This window comes from Equus przewalskii, chromosome 5 (genome assembly GCF_037783145.1).
Source record: "Equus przewalskii isolate Varuska chromosome 5, EquPr2, whole genome shotgun sequence".
Taxonomy (NCBI): Eukaryota; Metazoa; Chordata; class Mammalia; order Perissodactyla; family Equidae; genus Equus; species Equus przewalskii.
Window position 1 is genome coordinate 86,446,864 of NC_091835.1, and position 13,932 is coordinate 86,460,795.

General features: G+C 47.7%; 1 long non-coding RNA gene across 1 annotated transcript; it reads left to right on the top strand.

The window, feature by feature from the left end:
• Positions 1 to 11,221: 11,221 nt before the first annotated feature.
• On the top strand, positions 11,222 to 13,638 carry LOC139083431 (uncharacterized). Its single transcript, XR_011540147.1, has 2 exons — positions 11,222 to 11,398; positions 11,567 to 13,638. It is a non-coding gene; the product is annotated as an uncharacterized lncRNA (long non-coding RNA).
• Positions 13,639 to 13,932: the final 294 nt, after the last annotated feature.

A 13,932-nucleotide genomic window follows, 5' to 3' on the forward strand; every position in this document is an offset into this window, starting at 1 on the left:
TTCTGCAAGCGAACCAGTGAACGGCGGACAACTGCAAGAGGAGGGGCGTGCGCTTATAAAAGTGTCTCCTGGACTCTGCCCAGCCTCAGGCTCAACAAAACATTAATGAAAATGTGTTAGAAGGAACAGTCGGGGAGGACAGTAACTAACCACGTAAACCACGTTGGCTTGTTTGAAACCACACCCCCACCCTGCATGACACCTGCGCAGGGAGAACAGGCCAGGAGGAAACGGTCTCGCAGCCTTGCCCATAGGCCAAGGTTCTAGGCAAAGAGTGGAGGACAAGAGCCCAGAGGACAGGACTGAACGCCTGCCTGAGGTCAGATTTGGAGGTTGCAGGAAACAGTGCGCAGGACCCTGCCTTCGAGTCCGTGCACAGCTGCCTCTGAACGAGAAGCGCTGTGAGGACGGCAGAGCAGAGCCATCTCTGCAGGAGACGTGGTGCAGGTTTACGAGTCAGTAAACTGAACCAAAAGAAAGGAGCCGGTTCACAATTATTCTGTTTTTTCCAGAAATATGCATTTCTGTGTTTATGCTCTGCCATCATGCCGAATGCAAACTGACTCGTCACATTTTGAGAAACTGATTTTGAAACGACCCCACTTGAAGTTAGGGAAAGAAATGAAGTGTCTTTGTGTGCAGATGAGAAGGGGGTGATGCTCTATCAGAGGCTCCCAGGCCCGGGTCTGTCAGGGTCATGGCCTTAAATGCCACGGAACGATTCCTGCAACAGGGCAACATTTGTTCTCCTAGCCACGGGAGAAATCCCAAAGACAAATGACATCCAGAGACACACCGTGCTGGTGAAGCCACAGGACACACGCATAATGCAGACAACAGGTTAAATTCAGCGACGGATGAACATCCCGTGATGTCGCTCTGTGTCAATTTAGACGCTTATTCAAAGCCTGTCGAAATGATGCACACCCATGAGCCTGTGTATTGAGTTTGAACATTTTCTTGAGCATTTTTCCTCACAATGCCCCCCTGTATTCTCTCCTTCCCTCTTTGCTTCTTTGCCTAGAATCTGGAACGTAAAAGCCAAGGACGACACAAATGTGGAAACAAACACAGCAAAGCTTATAAACACTGTTCCGTCTGTCAGACGAAAGTGGGGTTCCACGTTTGCTCAGTCACTTTTCCGACACCATCTCATGAAACCTGCTTCTCTTCGTGTCACACAGGATGGGGAGCAACACGCTAGAAGCCCCCTTTGTCTTCAAAGGATGTTCTATGGATCATGAGGACACATTCGCCATCTTGGACACAACAGTACCTTCCTTTCAGATTTTTCAAAATTTAAATATTTTATTTTCCAATACTGCAGTAATGTTTGCAAGAATGCATATTTTTGTCCCTGTTAGGAGAAATGCACAGGACAGAAAATTTGGAATAATCAGCCCCCCTGACCCAGATTTTCCACTTGATCTTTTTACAGTAAAGTGCTCCCTTCAGTAAATTTGGAAGAACATTACCCAGCTATGCCCTTGGAGGTAAAATGGGAAAGTAGAAATGGTCACACCTGAAGGTTCTGAAGAAGTTGCCATGCCAAATTTAAATGTAAGGAGGAAAGGAAAGACCTCGGGGCTCAAAGCTTTGGCCTAGAAGCACGGTCACTAGGAGACCCGGACAAAAGCCCCCGACTGCTGGAGCTCTAGCCCTGTGCTCTCGCTCAGTTCCTGATGCCCAAGTTTTGAAATGTGCCGCACGAAATCTTCACTCAGCAACACCTCACTTACCAAAAATGCTAGCTATCGAGACCAGAACCAGATCCAGAAGGAAGAAATGGAAAGAAAAAGCAAAAAACAAGTCTCCAGACAATTTAAAACACAGACTCTAGTTTCCTGCACTTTTAGTAAAAGAGAATCCTGTGAGCCTCCCTAAGACTGTTTCCTGTACTTCACATGGACGTCTGAGAACAGGAACAACACAGTTTGCCCAAGGGAATGAAAACGTGAACTCAGAAAGATATCCACACCGTGAGTTCACCACAGCTAAGGCACAGAAGCAACCTAAGCGTCCATCACTGGACGATGGATAAAGAGAATGTGGTGTACATACACGTGGAATATTATTCGGCCATAAAAAATGAGGAAATCCCACCATTTGCAAACACAGGGATGGATCGTGAAGGCGTTATGCTAAGTGCCTGTCAGAGAAGGAGAAATACCGTATGATCTTATTTATATGTGGAATCATAAAAAAAAAACAAATTCATAGAAAAAGAGATCAGATTTGTGGTTACCAGAGGTGGAGGGGGGAGTGGAACTGGAGGAAGGTAGTGAAAATGCACAAACTTCCAGTCCTAACGTAAGTACGTACGGGGGATGTGATGTACGTTATGACTGCAGCCAACACTCATGCGTGGTATACAGGAAAGTCGTTAAGAGAGTAAATGCCGGGAGTTCTCATCAGAAGGAAAAATTTCTTATCTCTTTTTTATTGTATCTATATGAGAATATGGGTGTTAGCTGAACCTATTGTGGTCATCATTTCACAATATACGTAAATCAAACCGTCATGCGGCATGCCTTAAACTTATACACTGATGTATGTCAATTACTTCTCAATAAAACTGGAAAAAAATAACGGGGCTTGCCAACCCAGAATAAATGAGAACAGGAAAAAGGGACCCTCTAGACACAGGCAACCTACAGAAGACACTAATTGCTGGCTGCACGTCACTGACGGCTGGGGCAAAGCTAAGGCTCAGAGATGCCTTGTATGAATTCAGAGGATGCCATCACTGGCATCTAGCAGAATCCCAAGATTCTCATTGTGAAAAATATGTCATGTACCTAATTGGAGATCGGACATAAGCAGCCACGTTAGAACGAGAAAGGGATGACCACAAAATTCAAGTTACACGGGGCCCTTGAATCAAAAACCGCCATCATTTTAAGAGGAGCTTCAGAGACAGCACACGATGTGTTGATAAGAAGCAATTGTTCTGGGGACCGGACCTAAGTTGCCCTATATTCCGTCCCCGAGAGATTACACATGCGGGAGTCCTTGCAGCTCTGCTGTAGGAACACAAGCAAGGGATGCTCGCCAGAGACAGGAGGTGAAGAGCCCAAGATCCAGACGCCCCTGGACCTGCGGGGACCCAGAGGGAGGTAGTAGGAAGAGCATCCGCGGAGACTCACCTGACCCTTTGTCTGCCTCCCCTACCCGAATCCAGGAGAGCAGGGACCCTCCTCTACTTTGTTTACTGATGTAGCCCGAGCCTACAGAAGCGTCCCTGGCAAGGGGTAGGTGTTTAATAAATACTGACGATTTTGATGAATGAGTCCATCCACAGACGCGTGGAGGAAGTACAGGTGGTGAGTGGACCCACAGCAGACAGCCAGCACCAGAGAAAGTGGGGGTGGCTGGAGCAGAGGGAGGACAGAGCGGGAGGTGCACGATACGTCAGACAGCCTCCCTTGAGGGAGAGAGCGGCGGTCCCGCCCCCTGACCAGTGGGGTTATTGGACACAGAGGTTGGGATGACCAGATTAAGACCCAGTAACTGGTGGGATCTGGAGGACGATCAGGTTGTCAGGGCAAACGGCCCTATACACATCAAAAGTTCTTGAGGCCGTTACTTCATAAAAATGGAATTTTAAAGAAAATGTTCCTGACACGACCTTGAGATATGAAGAAAAAGATCTACTGTGTTCATTTTGCTTTGAGAAATCCATGAGTTTTTCAAACTATTTTCATGAAAACTATCTGAAGTGGAAAGACAGTGAGATTAGGTTTCTGTTCTGTGGGAACCGTGTTCTGTGAAATGTCTCGGCCGTGGGCTCCAGAGCAGAGCAGGGCAGAGCCACGGGTCTGTGCTCTGCCTCGGTTGTACCAGGGTGACGCCTCCTGACTGGAGAAGCGTCGGAGCCTGACCTCGGAGCTGAGCTTCAGCACAGGATTGAGCACGAAGGTCAGGGAGGCAGGGAGCACCGCTCCCAGAGAAGACATGCTTCACAGTCAGAGTCAATGGACCTACGGAGGATGCAACGGGGAGAAAACTCAGCTTCCAGACAGTGTGGGGAAGCTGTAACAGTGAAGCAGAAGGACTGAGCATGATTGCTGCGTCCCAGTGCCCCCAGAGACCCACGCTGGACTGAGCATGATTGCTGTGTCCCAGTGCCCCCAGAGACCCACGCTGGACTGAGCATGATTGCTGCATCCCAGTGCCCCTAGAGACCCAAGCTGGACTGAGCATGATTGCTGCATCCCAGTGCCCCCAGAGACCCACGCTGGACTGAGCATGATTGCTGCGTCCCAGTAGCCCCCAGAGACCCATGCTGGACTGAGCATGATTGCTGCGTCCCAGTGCCCCCAGAGACCCACGCTGGACTGAGCATGATTGCTGCGTCCCAGTGCCCCCAGAGACCCACGCTGGACTGAGCATGATTGCTGCATCCCAGTAGCCCCTAGAGACCCAAGCTGGACTGAGCATGATTGCTGCATCCCAGTGCCCCCAGAGACCCACGCTGGACTGAGCATGATTGCTGCGTCCCAGTGCCCCCAGAGACCCACGCTGGACTGAGCATGATTGCTGCATCCCAGTGCCCCCAGAGACCCACGCTGGACTGAGCATGATTACTGCGTCCCAGTAGCCCCTAGAGACCCAAGCTGGACTGAGCATGATTGCTGCGTCCCAGTGCCCCCAGAGACCCACGCTGGACTGAGCATGATTGCTGCGTCCCAGTGACCCCAGAGACCCATGCTGGACTGAGCATGATTGCTGCGTCCCAGTGCCCCCAGAGACCCACGCTGGAACAATGTGAGCGGGAAGGTGAATAACGACAGGATTGGACAAGAAGCCAGAGAATAGAACGAATACCCATAAGTCCACACTGATATAAATAACTGATTAGTTAAATAAATAAAAGGAGATAAAGCTTCCTTTCAGAATTCCCAATAGTAAATGTAGAAGAACAAGGAAAACAGAAAATCCCCGTTAGAACAGCACGGTAATCACGGCTGCGGGCAAGATGCACGGATGAATACTGAAACAGCAGCAAAACTCTCCAGAGAAACGGGATGTTTGAATAGCGTCACTGTATCTCCCCCAGAATATGCACCGATTACTGTGGTGGCTTTCACGTAGGTCCACAAATTCCCTGATACCCCTTCCTCCAGATGGTGGAGCCTCGTGTCTCTCCCCTCGAGTGTGGGCTGAACTTAGTGACTTGCTTCCAAAGAACGGAGTGTGGAAGAGAAGAGACATAGGAGCGTGACAGTGGAGGAACCTGGCAGGTGCCGTCCTAGTGAAGTGATCAAGGTTAACATCGCCCGGGGTGAGCCGTGTTGCTGTCACGTGCCCTCTGACGGGAGAAGGGCACTTCACCTCTGGGACAGTTTTCCCAAAATACATTACCCCAGTCTGATCACGAGAAAACATCGGTCAGACCCAAATAGAGGGACATCTTACAGGATGCTCTTCAAAAGGATCAATGTCATGAAAAACAAGGAAAGACCGAGAGGCTGTCATCAGAGGACACTGAGCAGACAGGAGCACTCGGTGCCACATGGGACCCTGGACTGGATCCTGGGACAGAGAAGGACATTAGTGGGGAAGCTGGGGAGTCTGAATAAAGTCCGTAGATTGGTTAACAGTCTTATTCCGACATTAGTTTTTAGTGCTAAGTGTCTCTCGGTTACACAAGACGTTCATATCAGAGGGAGCGGGTGTCTCTAATATCTGCCACTTTTCTGTGAACCTAAAATTGTCCCAAAATTAACTGTGAGTGTGTATAATACCAAAAAAAAGGACAACAAGATGAAGGCCAGGAAAAGGATACAAATAAGCTAAACAGACTGCACTCTGGCGTAGGGGCACTGGGCTCCAGGAAGCTGGGACGCGTTCCTGGGCTCTGGCTTCTTGTCACCAGGTCGTGAGGGCGGAGCTGAGCAAGGCTGGGACAGGCTCGGGAGTGGGTCACAGGCCCGCGGAGTCGTTACATATGCTGCAAATTCGAGAGAAGAAGTCAACAGCCAGCGGATCTGGAACTAGAACCTTCTATTACCCAGCTCATCCGTCGCTCAAAAGAACGGTAAAGTGGAAAGATGGAGAAACAGAAAAACTGGGTTCAAGTCCTAACTCGCGATCAACTCCTTCGTTAAGTCTGTCAGCCTGACTGAGGCTCAGCGTCCTCATCTGCACACACAGATGACAGGAAGCACCCTGCCTTGCCTACTCCCAGAGGCTTGGGGAACCACAAAAGAGATCAGGGTCTCGGCAAAACACACCCAACGTGGCCCTACAGGACCTTCTGTGTTCTCCAAAAAGACGAAATGATAAACCAAATGCTTTCAATAATTAACTGATTCTGGTGACGGGTGTTCTATGGCATGATGGGAAACTTTCCCACAATAAGAACATTTAATTCATTGCAGAGGCTTCCTCCTCTGCGATGCCTAGGAGCAGAGGGCCTTCTCCAGTGGGTTTCAAGTGGACGAGAAGAGCACACAGTCACAACCAATTTCACTTTGTTTCCTGGGACTTTATCAGCTCAACACAGAACAGGCAAAATGAAAACACTCTCCACTTCCTCGTCTGTGAAACATAGGGACTGGCAGGTGATGGCCAAAAGCTTTTAGGACACCTATGTTCTTCCAAAAGGACAACGCTCTCCAAGATTACAGGGGGCACAGGGAACAAAATCTACGACATCTGTAAGCTTACCGTAGCTTTCAATACGTCGTGTGAAAAAACGGTCTTCATAGTGGACGTCCTAATGATGAGCACACCCTGAGGAGACCCCGAGCCAGTCATCTCTCTAATTGTAATTCAACTTCCTGCTTAGATTCTCTGGGATCTGTCACCACGATGGTCAACCACCAACTGACCACAATCTAACCAACCGATGAACCGTCACAAAAAGGTCACTGTCTGTTCTTGTCTCAGATGTTACAACTGAGCTCAGTGCTGTAAAAAGCTCCACTTATGTAACTGAGTGTGTGCTGTGTGTGCGCGTGTTTTCTTCATATTAAGGCCTCTGGATTAAGTTGGAAATAAACCTCATTAATTGTTTTCAGGCAAATGCATCTGTCTAACTGACTCCAAATAGGCAAAATCAAAGCAATCAACTCATTTTTTCCAACTTTGACCGCTTCATAGGAAAGGAGCTTATAAATCTAGTCCAAATAAATCTGTTACATGTCAGTCCAGAATAACCACCCAAAGCCAGCTCAAACTCAGTTCAACTGACCATCTTCGGCCAATTCTTTTTTCTCTGTGATGTTTACATAAATCTTATCACAGTCTTCACTCAGCGTTTGGCTTGAGGACTGCCAAAAGAACAACAATAATTCTAAAAAGATGAAAACTTCATGTTAAGTCCAACGTTACCGGCCCCAGCGTGCTAAGAAGAGCCTTCTGTACGTGTCCCAGACGCATCCCTCTATTTAGCAAATTAGGAGCCATTTATAGGCAGGTCTTCCCAGTCTCTCTTCCTCCATCTCAGAGGAGTGTCCCTGGGGGCAGCCACGGCTGTGGTCGTGTTTTGGCACGATATGACAAAAGCACCTGGTATGGTATCGCCAGTCCACCAACCCTAGTGAGTGTTTTAACTCATGCAAATTGAGCAGTTTGAGTAAGTGCATTCCTAACCTGAGCCCGATGTATTTTGGGACTCAGATTTTTCAGATTTTGGAGGATAAGGCGGCTCATGTGCATCCGCAGGGAAGACTGAGGAAATACCCATCAGACGTGTGATTGTGACGTCACTGAAACATATGGACGGTCCCACTCAGAGGGGTAAATGAAGGTTACTAACAGCCCCACACCAGTCAGGACAACTCTGTCCTGAAATGCATTATGAAAAAGAAATTCTCTTTCAAGAACTTCTTGGATTTGGGAGTCGAGGTGAATGTGGACCGCAGCGGACGAGTATTTGAGAGAAGGGAATGCGGAAGGAAGATGCAAGTTGCCTGAGTGCCCTCCGATCTACCTATTTCCCCACTCCCAGAAGCTACAAGAATCCTTCGAGGGCTAACACTCGAATCAAGGCCTCAGCGTCCCGCCTTCATAAGGGTGCCTGTAAGCAGAGAGCACATGTGTGTGCTTCCAGTGTAGACGCTGCAGTAACTCTCTGCCTCCAGACTCCAACCAGCTTCTTTCCAGCGTCCACAGTTTCAGAAGACAGCTGTGCTCCAGCCGGAAAGAGCAGCCCACCGGCTCCACTTATCCCCTTCACAGTAAGGATGGCGTGACTCGAAACCTTTACCCTCCACCTCGAAGCAGCTCACACAGACCATCTGGGAAGTTCATTGTCGTCTGAAAGAGCCTGTCCTTCTCGTTCAGTGTACCCACTACAAAGCCAGCTCCGTACCTGCCGGCCATCTGGTCTCTATGGCTGCGAGGCCAGACTCTCCGGATTTCCTCCCTGGAGTTGGCTCTGCAGAAGACGAAGCCGATTAGGTGAAAAATAATGCTGGACGAGTCACAGGCCATTATTCTGAGCACAGACAACATTTTCTTTAATAAGCGTTCCCCGTCTGAGTGAGCTTTGAACTTCAGATCCGCCCGGGGCTGGGGTTTGTTTGCAACAGTCCTGCGGCCACAGTGACGACGCCTTTGGCTGCGACCCAGACATTTCTAATCAGCAGAGCGTGGTGTATGAACCAGATCCAAAGGCCCTTCCTTCTCCACGTCGGAAACGTCCAGAAACCCAACCCAGTGATTCTAGCCCAGAGCAAACCAAAGTAAATCGAGCTTTATTGTGTTATAACAGCCAGAACCTACCAGGAATTTGAAATCTAACAGGGTCTCATAGCAATAAATAAGGAAAGATTCTCTTTTTGAGAATATATCGGGTTGTATGACAGTGACAGCACACGATGGCGAGAGCTCAGGGGTCCGACGAGCCCCTTTCGTGGTGTATCGATGATTATCCTTTCTTCCAGATCACTGTATTTCAACTCCACCTGCACGTTACAACCACCTGAGACACTTTTTAAAATACCAGTGCGCCACTTCAGAGCAGAAATTAAATCAGAAACCCTAGGAGTGGGTTTCAGATATCATCAACATTTTTTAAAAGTTCTCCGGATGATTCAAATTGACCACAGCTCTGAGCCATTCATTCATTCAACCATTCGACAAGTATAAACTGAGCCCCAGCTATGCCCTGGGGCTGTTCTAGGCACCGGGGACTCAGGAGAAAACGTGCAGAGTGGCTAAAGGATGGTCATCAAAGGTCGCAGGCGGTGTTGGATGGAGCGCGGGAGCCGGGCGTGTAGAACCTTGAAGGAGTTTGGATTCTTTAAGGGCAATGGAAAGCCGTTGTAGGGGAGTGACCGATGTGACTTACATTTTAAACCAACATTCTGGCTGCCGCTTGGAGACTATCATTCAAATTAAATCAAGTCCAGGGACGGAACAAACCACAAGTGAACTCGTGAGCACCGGCTTTTCCACTGCCTTTGTCCAGACGCACAGAGCAGAGTGCACGCTGTTCTGCAAAGTCGCCGTTCCCCTGGGCCGCGCTCGCCTGGACTGCGCTGGCGCCAGCCCTGCAGTGACTTCCCGATGTTGGGAGGAGACTGCACATGACCTCCTCTGCGGCTGGACAGGGCTCACTTTCAGAGCACGGCACCTGTTCCTCAGCTTGACCACGCACGACTGACTGCTCCCGGCTCGGGCACTCTCTTGGTGACGGGGACAGAGGAGTCCACGCAATGCTCTTCCCAGCGAGACACACGGGCACCGCGTCTGAACACCAGCTGCTGCGGGCTGTGCGACAGGCACTGACGTCCACACCCGGCGGGGGGAAGCTGTGGTCTCCAACAGAGGCTGTGGGCTCCGTCCTGGCTGGGCGACACCAAAATAAGGTCCTGCGTCTTTCTTATGAGTCACAACACAAGCAGGACGGGCCATGACTGATGAGTTAGAAACCCAGCTTGTGTTTCGTCTGTAACCGGATCACGGCTGACAGTCAGCAGCATCACCCAGGGAAGCAAAACGCGGAGACGACACCACCTCGGAAACACAGCCCGCTCTGCCAGGTCTCCACTTTCCCCTGCACGACTCTCTCTCGTCGAGATGGTTCTGAAGGGCGCGCACTGCGCTGTGAAGTCAAGGCCAAGAGCCCTGGAGCCTCCACGGGGCTGCCCTTTTAGGTTTCTTCTCGCCATTTTGAGCCACCAATTCTTGAACCTCATCCAGCAGTCGCAAGAAAGCCAGCGAGGTTTCTGTAAGCTGATGTCACTGAAACACGTGCACAAAAATAATTTAATTTTCATGAATCAGAAGCATGGTAACGGCTGGCCCCCTTTCCTGCTGATTCCATTGTTTTTATAATTTTGGTGACAAATTTTCTTGAGAAAGCAATTGATTTTCTCTTGAAGCAGAATATTAAAAAAGTGAAAAAATCATTTGAAATGAGGCAAACTCTGCTGTGAAGTTTTGTTAAATTTAAGCAGACTCATTCCAGAAATTTGCACATTGCCATCTGCAGAACTTTGGTTAGTGATTTACTTACATTTGGTAATATAAGTTATCCCAGTTGATAACATAAATTAACTGGTTATTCCACCATGATGCCCTGGGCACCTGTCTGCATAGGGATGCACCATGAATAAGATGAAGTGCTTCTGCTCATCCAGAGCCCCTTGAGCTGGGGACCTGCCTGCTCTCTGTCCGTCAAAGTCCCCACATGGCGCTTGTCACTACCCAACATCACGAATTGTTTATTGTCCTGCTCCTCTGCCAGGCGCGAGGAGGAACTGACTTATTTCCTGCTGTCTCACCATCTCCCAATCATTGCCTGGCTCATAGCTGGCTGTCCCTAAATACCTGCTGAGTAAACGAGGGAATGAATAAACTCAGGGTCACACACCTCGTAAAAGAACCCCAGCGGGAGCCCAGATGCCCTCTGCAGAGTCACGCCCCTCAGTGAAGAGCTTCACGACCTCAGGATCCTCCAGTTACGACCCCCATGAGGAGCAGCCTGCATTCCCCACAGCAGGCTGCCCTCTCAACGCAACGACACAGCCAATAAGACAAAGTTTGCAAATTTGCCTTAAATGGTGCTGGAAATTGCTGATACCATAATTTTAGAAGGAAAAAATGCTAGGATACAGCATGAGAAAAATTACTAAAAGATAAATATAAAAACAAAGACTGGAGGAAAAGGCATGAAAATGTTCAGCATAGTTCATTCTGGATGAAGGGATTGTGGTAACTTTTGCTTTCTTTTTACTTTTCTCTCTTTTCCAAATGTTCTATAAAGGACCTGTAACCACTTACATAACCATAAAAAGATATTTTTGATGCCTGCGTAGAATTTTCAGTGGAATCTAAGAGCCCTGACTCTGTAAGGAAGTGGAGTGGGGACACTCTCCAAAGGCAGCCTGGAGCGAGATTATAGAAAATCTCTCCTGCCAACTGAGTCCATCTTCATCTCAAGGTAAGTGGGAGCCATCGAGGGTACTAGAGTTGACGTGAAAGTGATGTTGATGCTCAAAGTCTAAGTAATTGTGAGAAAAGGGACACAACGGGAACACTCACCACTGTGCTTGTTGTCCCCCTTGCTGGCGTGTCTTTAGCTTTCTCATTCCATGATTATATCTTACAGATTCACACAAGAACAAACGTACTTGCCAAAAAACTGCTTGGCTAACAAATTTTGCCTCTGCAAATGTGGCAGTGTCCCATGAGCCAATACCTTTCAGAAGAAGACTCCGATCCTCTTAAAACTATAACGAACTGAAGATTTTATTTTAATTTAGGAGTTCAATTAGGCATGGGTTTTCTCTGTTTCTATTTATTCCTCGTGAAATAAACTTATGATGGGAATTCAGATAGAAGATAGGAACATGCGCATTGTTCCTCGAGAATTCCTTCTGAGAATTTTGTTTTGTTAGATTTTTAGTACTGGGCATTGTCCATTTTACTTTTTTTGCATTTTTAGTATGAAATTTTTGGTTTTCTAGCTCTGTATCTGGAAGCCAGTCAGCCAGGGGCATCACGGGAAGTGAAAGCAATAGACGCGTTCCCATCGATATGGATCCTTACAAAACCATCAGACTGATTCGTCAAACTTTTACCTTTTTTTGAGAGATAAACATCCATAGAAATTTTAAAAATTAAACAGAATAATCGCCTTTCTAAGCAGGGATTCAGAAGCCTCATAAAAACGGTTCTAAGTTTTTCATTCTGAAAAGGACACACATTCCGTGTGTAAACACTGCCTTTCCCCTGCTCCACCTGGGAACTCACGCTGCTCTTCTCTATCCAGCTTACATGTCAGCCTTCTGTGAGGGCCCTTCTATTAGAAATCTTTTGGCTTCAAGTAAAAGAAATCCAGTTCAAACTGGCTTAAGAAGAAAAGTGGTTCATATAATTAAGTCAGAGGGGGTTTTGACTTAGATCCTACAAGCTTAGCAACTGCAACAGAAAAAGTACAGCTTTGTCCCAACAGTTCCACCAGGAATCCACCAGGAATCCTAGATTTATCCGTCACAGGATTGGCTTCTGCCCAACTCTGAACCCCCCACTGAGACGGGGGCCTGTAGAGCTCTGACTGGTCAGAGAGGGTCCTCTCCCAGCAGCCAGGCGGAAGACCAGCTCTGGGCAGAGAAAGAGCAGGAAAGGAGGGCAAAGGCTTACAGTCAAAGGAACAGGGACATTCAGGGGGAACGTGTGGGGAGGAAGACAGCGTCGAGAGACGAGGTGGCAGCATTACAGGGACTGGAACTGAAGGACCCGCACTGCGACACTCAGGAGTTTGCAGTTTATCCTGAAATCAGGAGGGCAGCAACTGAAAGATCAAAGCAGGGAGTGGTGGGGTCATGTGTGCATCATGAGTCACGTCATTCTGAACGCTGGGTGAGAAACGGATTGGAAGGAGGGAGGTCTATATGCGCTTTGACCTATGTTGGAAAACTGTCTCTATTAAACTGTAAGGTAATTGGTGCAGCCACTATAGAAACAGTATGGAGCGTCCTCAAAAAATTAAAAATAGAAATACCATATGATGCAACAATCCCGCTCCTGGGAATACATCCAAAGGAAACAAAAACACGAACTTGAAAGATGCCGGTGCCCCACGTTCACAGCAGCATTGCTTACAAGACCCAAGACAGGGAAACAACCCAAGTGTCCATGGATGGATGAGTGGATAACGAAGTTGTGGTGAAAAATACGCAATGGAATATTATTCAGCCACTAAAAAAAAACAAAGAAAGACAAATACTGTATGATCTCACTGACATGTGGCATCTAAAAACACACACACAGACACACACAAAACCGTCACCAAGCTCATGGAGAAAGAGATCAGACCTGTGGTTAGCAGAGGCTGGGGGTTGGGGGCGTGGAATTGGAGGAAAGTGGTCAAAGGTACACACTTCCGGTTCTAAGATAAATAAGTGCTGGGGATGTGATGCACAGCATGAGGACTGTAGCTAACACTGCGGTGTGATGCAGGAAAGTTGCTAAGACAGTAAGTCCTGGGAGTTCTCATCACAAGGAGAATTATTTTCTTTTCTTTCTATTGTATCCATATGACAAGATGGATGTCAGCTAAACCTATTGTGGCCATCATTTCACAATATATGTAAATCAAACCAACATGCTGTATGCATTAAACTTACACAGTTATGTATGTCAATTATTTCTCAATAAAACTGGAGAAAAAACCTGCAAGCCAGTGTCTACATGTCTGCTTTCTCCACTTGGCTGTCAGCCCCTCAAAGGCAGGGCCAACTCTATCCATCTTTGTACCCCTAATCTGTCACTGTAGACCCTTAATGAAATAATTAAAATAAAAGGAAAATTATTTTTCAATGAAATGACCATGCTTTATAAATAAATCAGATCTGAAGGGAGAAGATATTACTGCAAATTCTATGCTTCCTAAAGAAAGCCATAAAAATATTAATCTTGGATGAGTTTCCAGACATTAAAATGTACTGAACCTAAGCCTTACACAAAAATTCT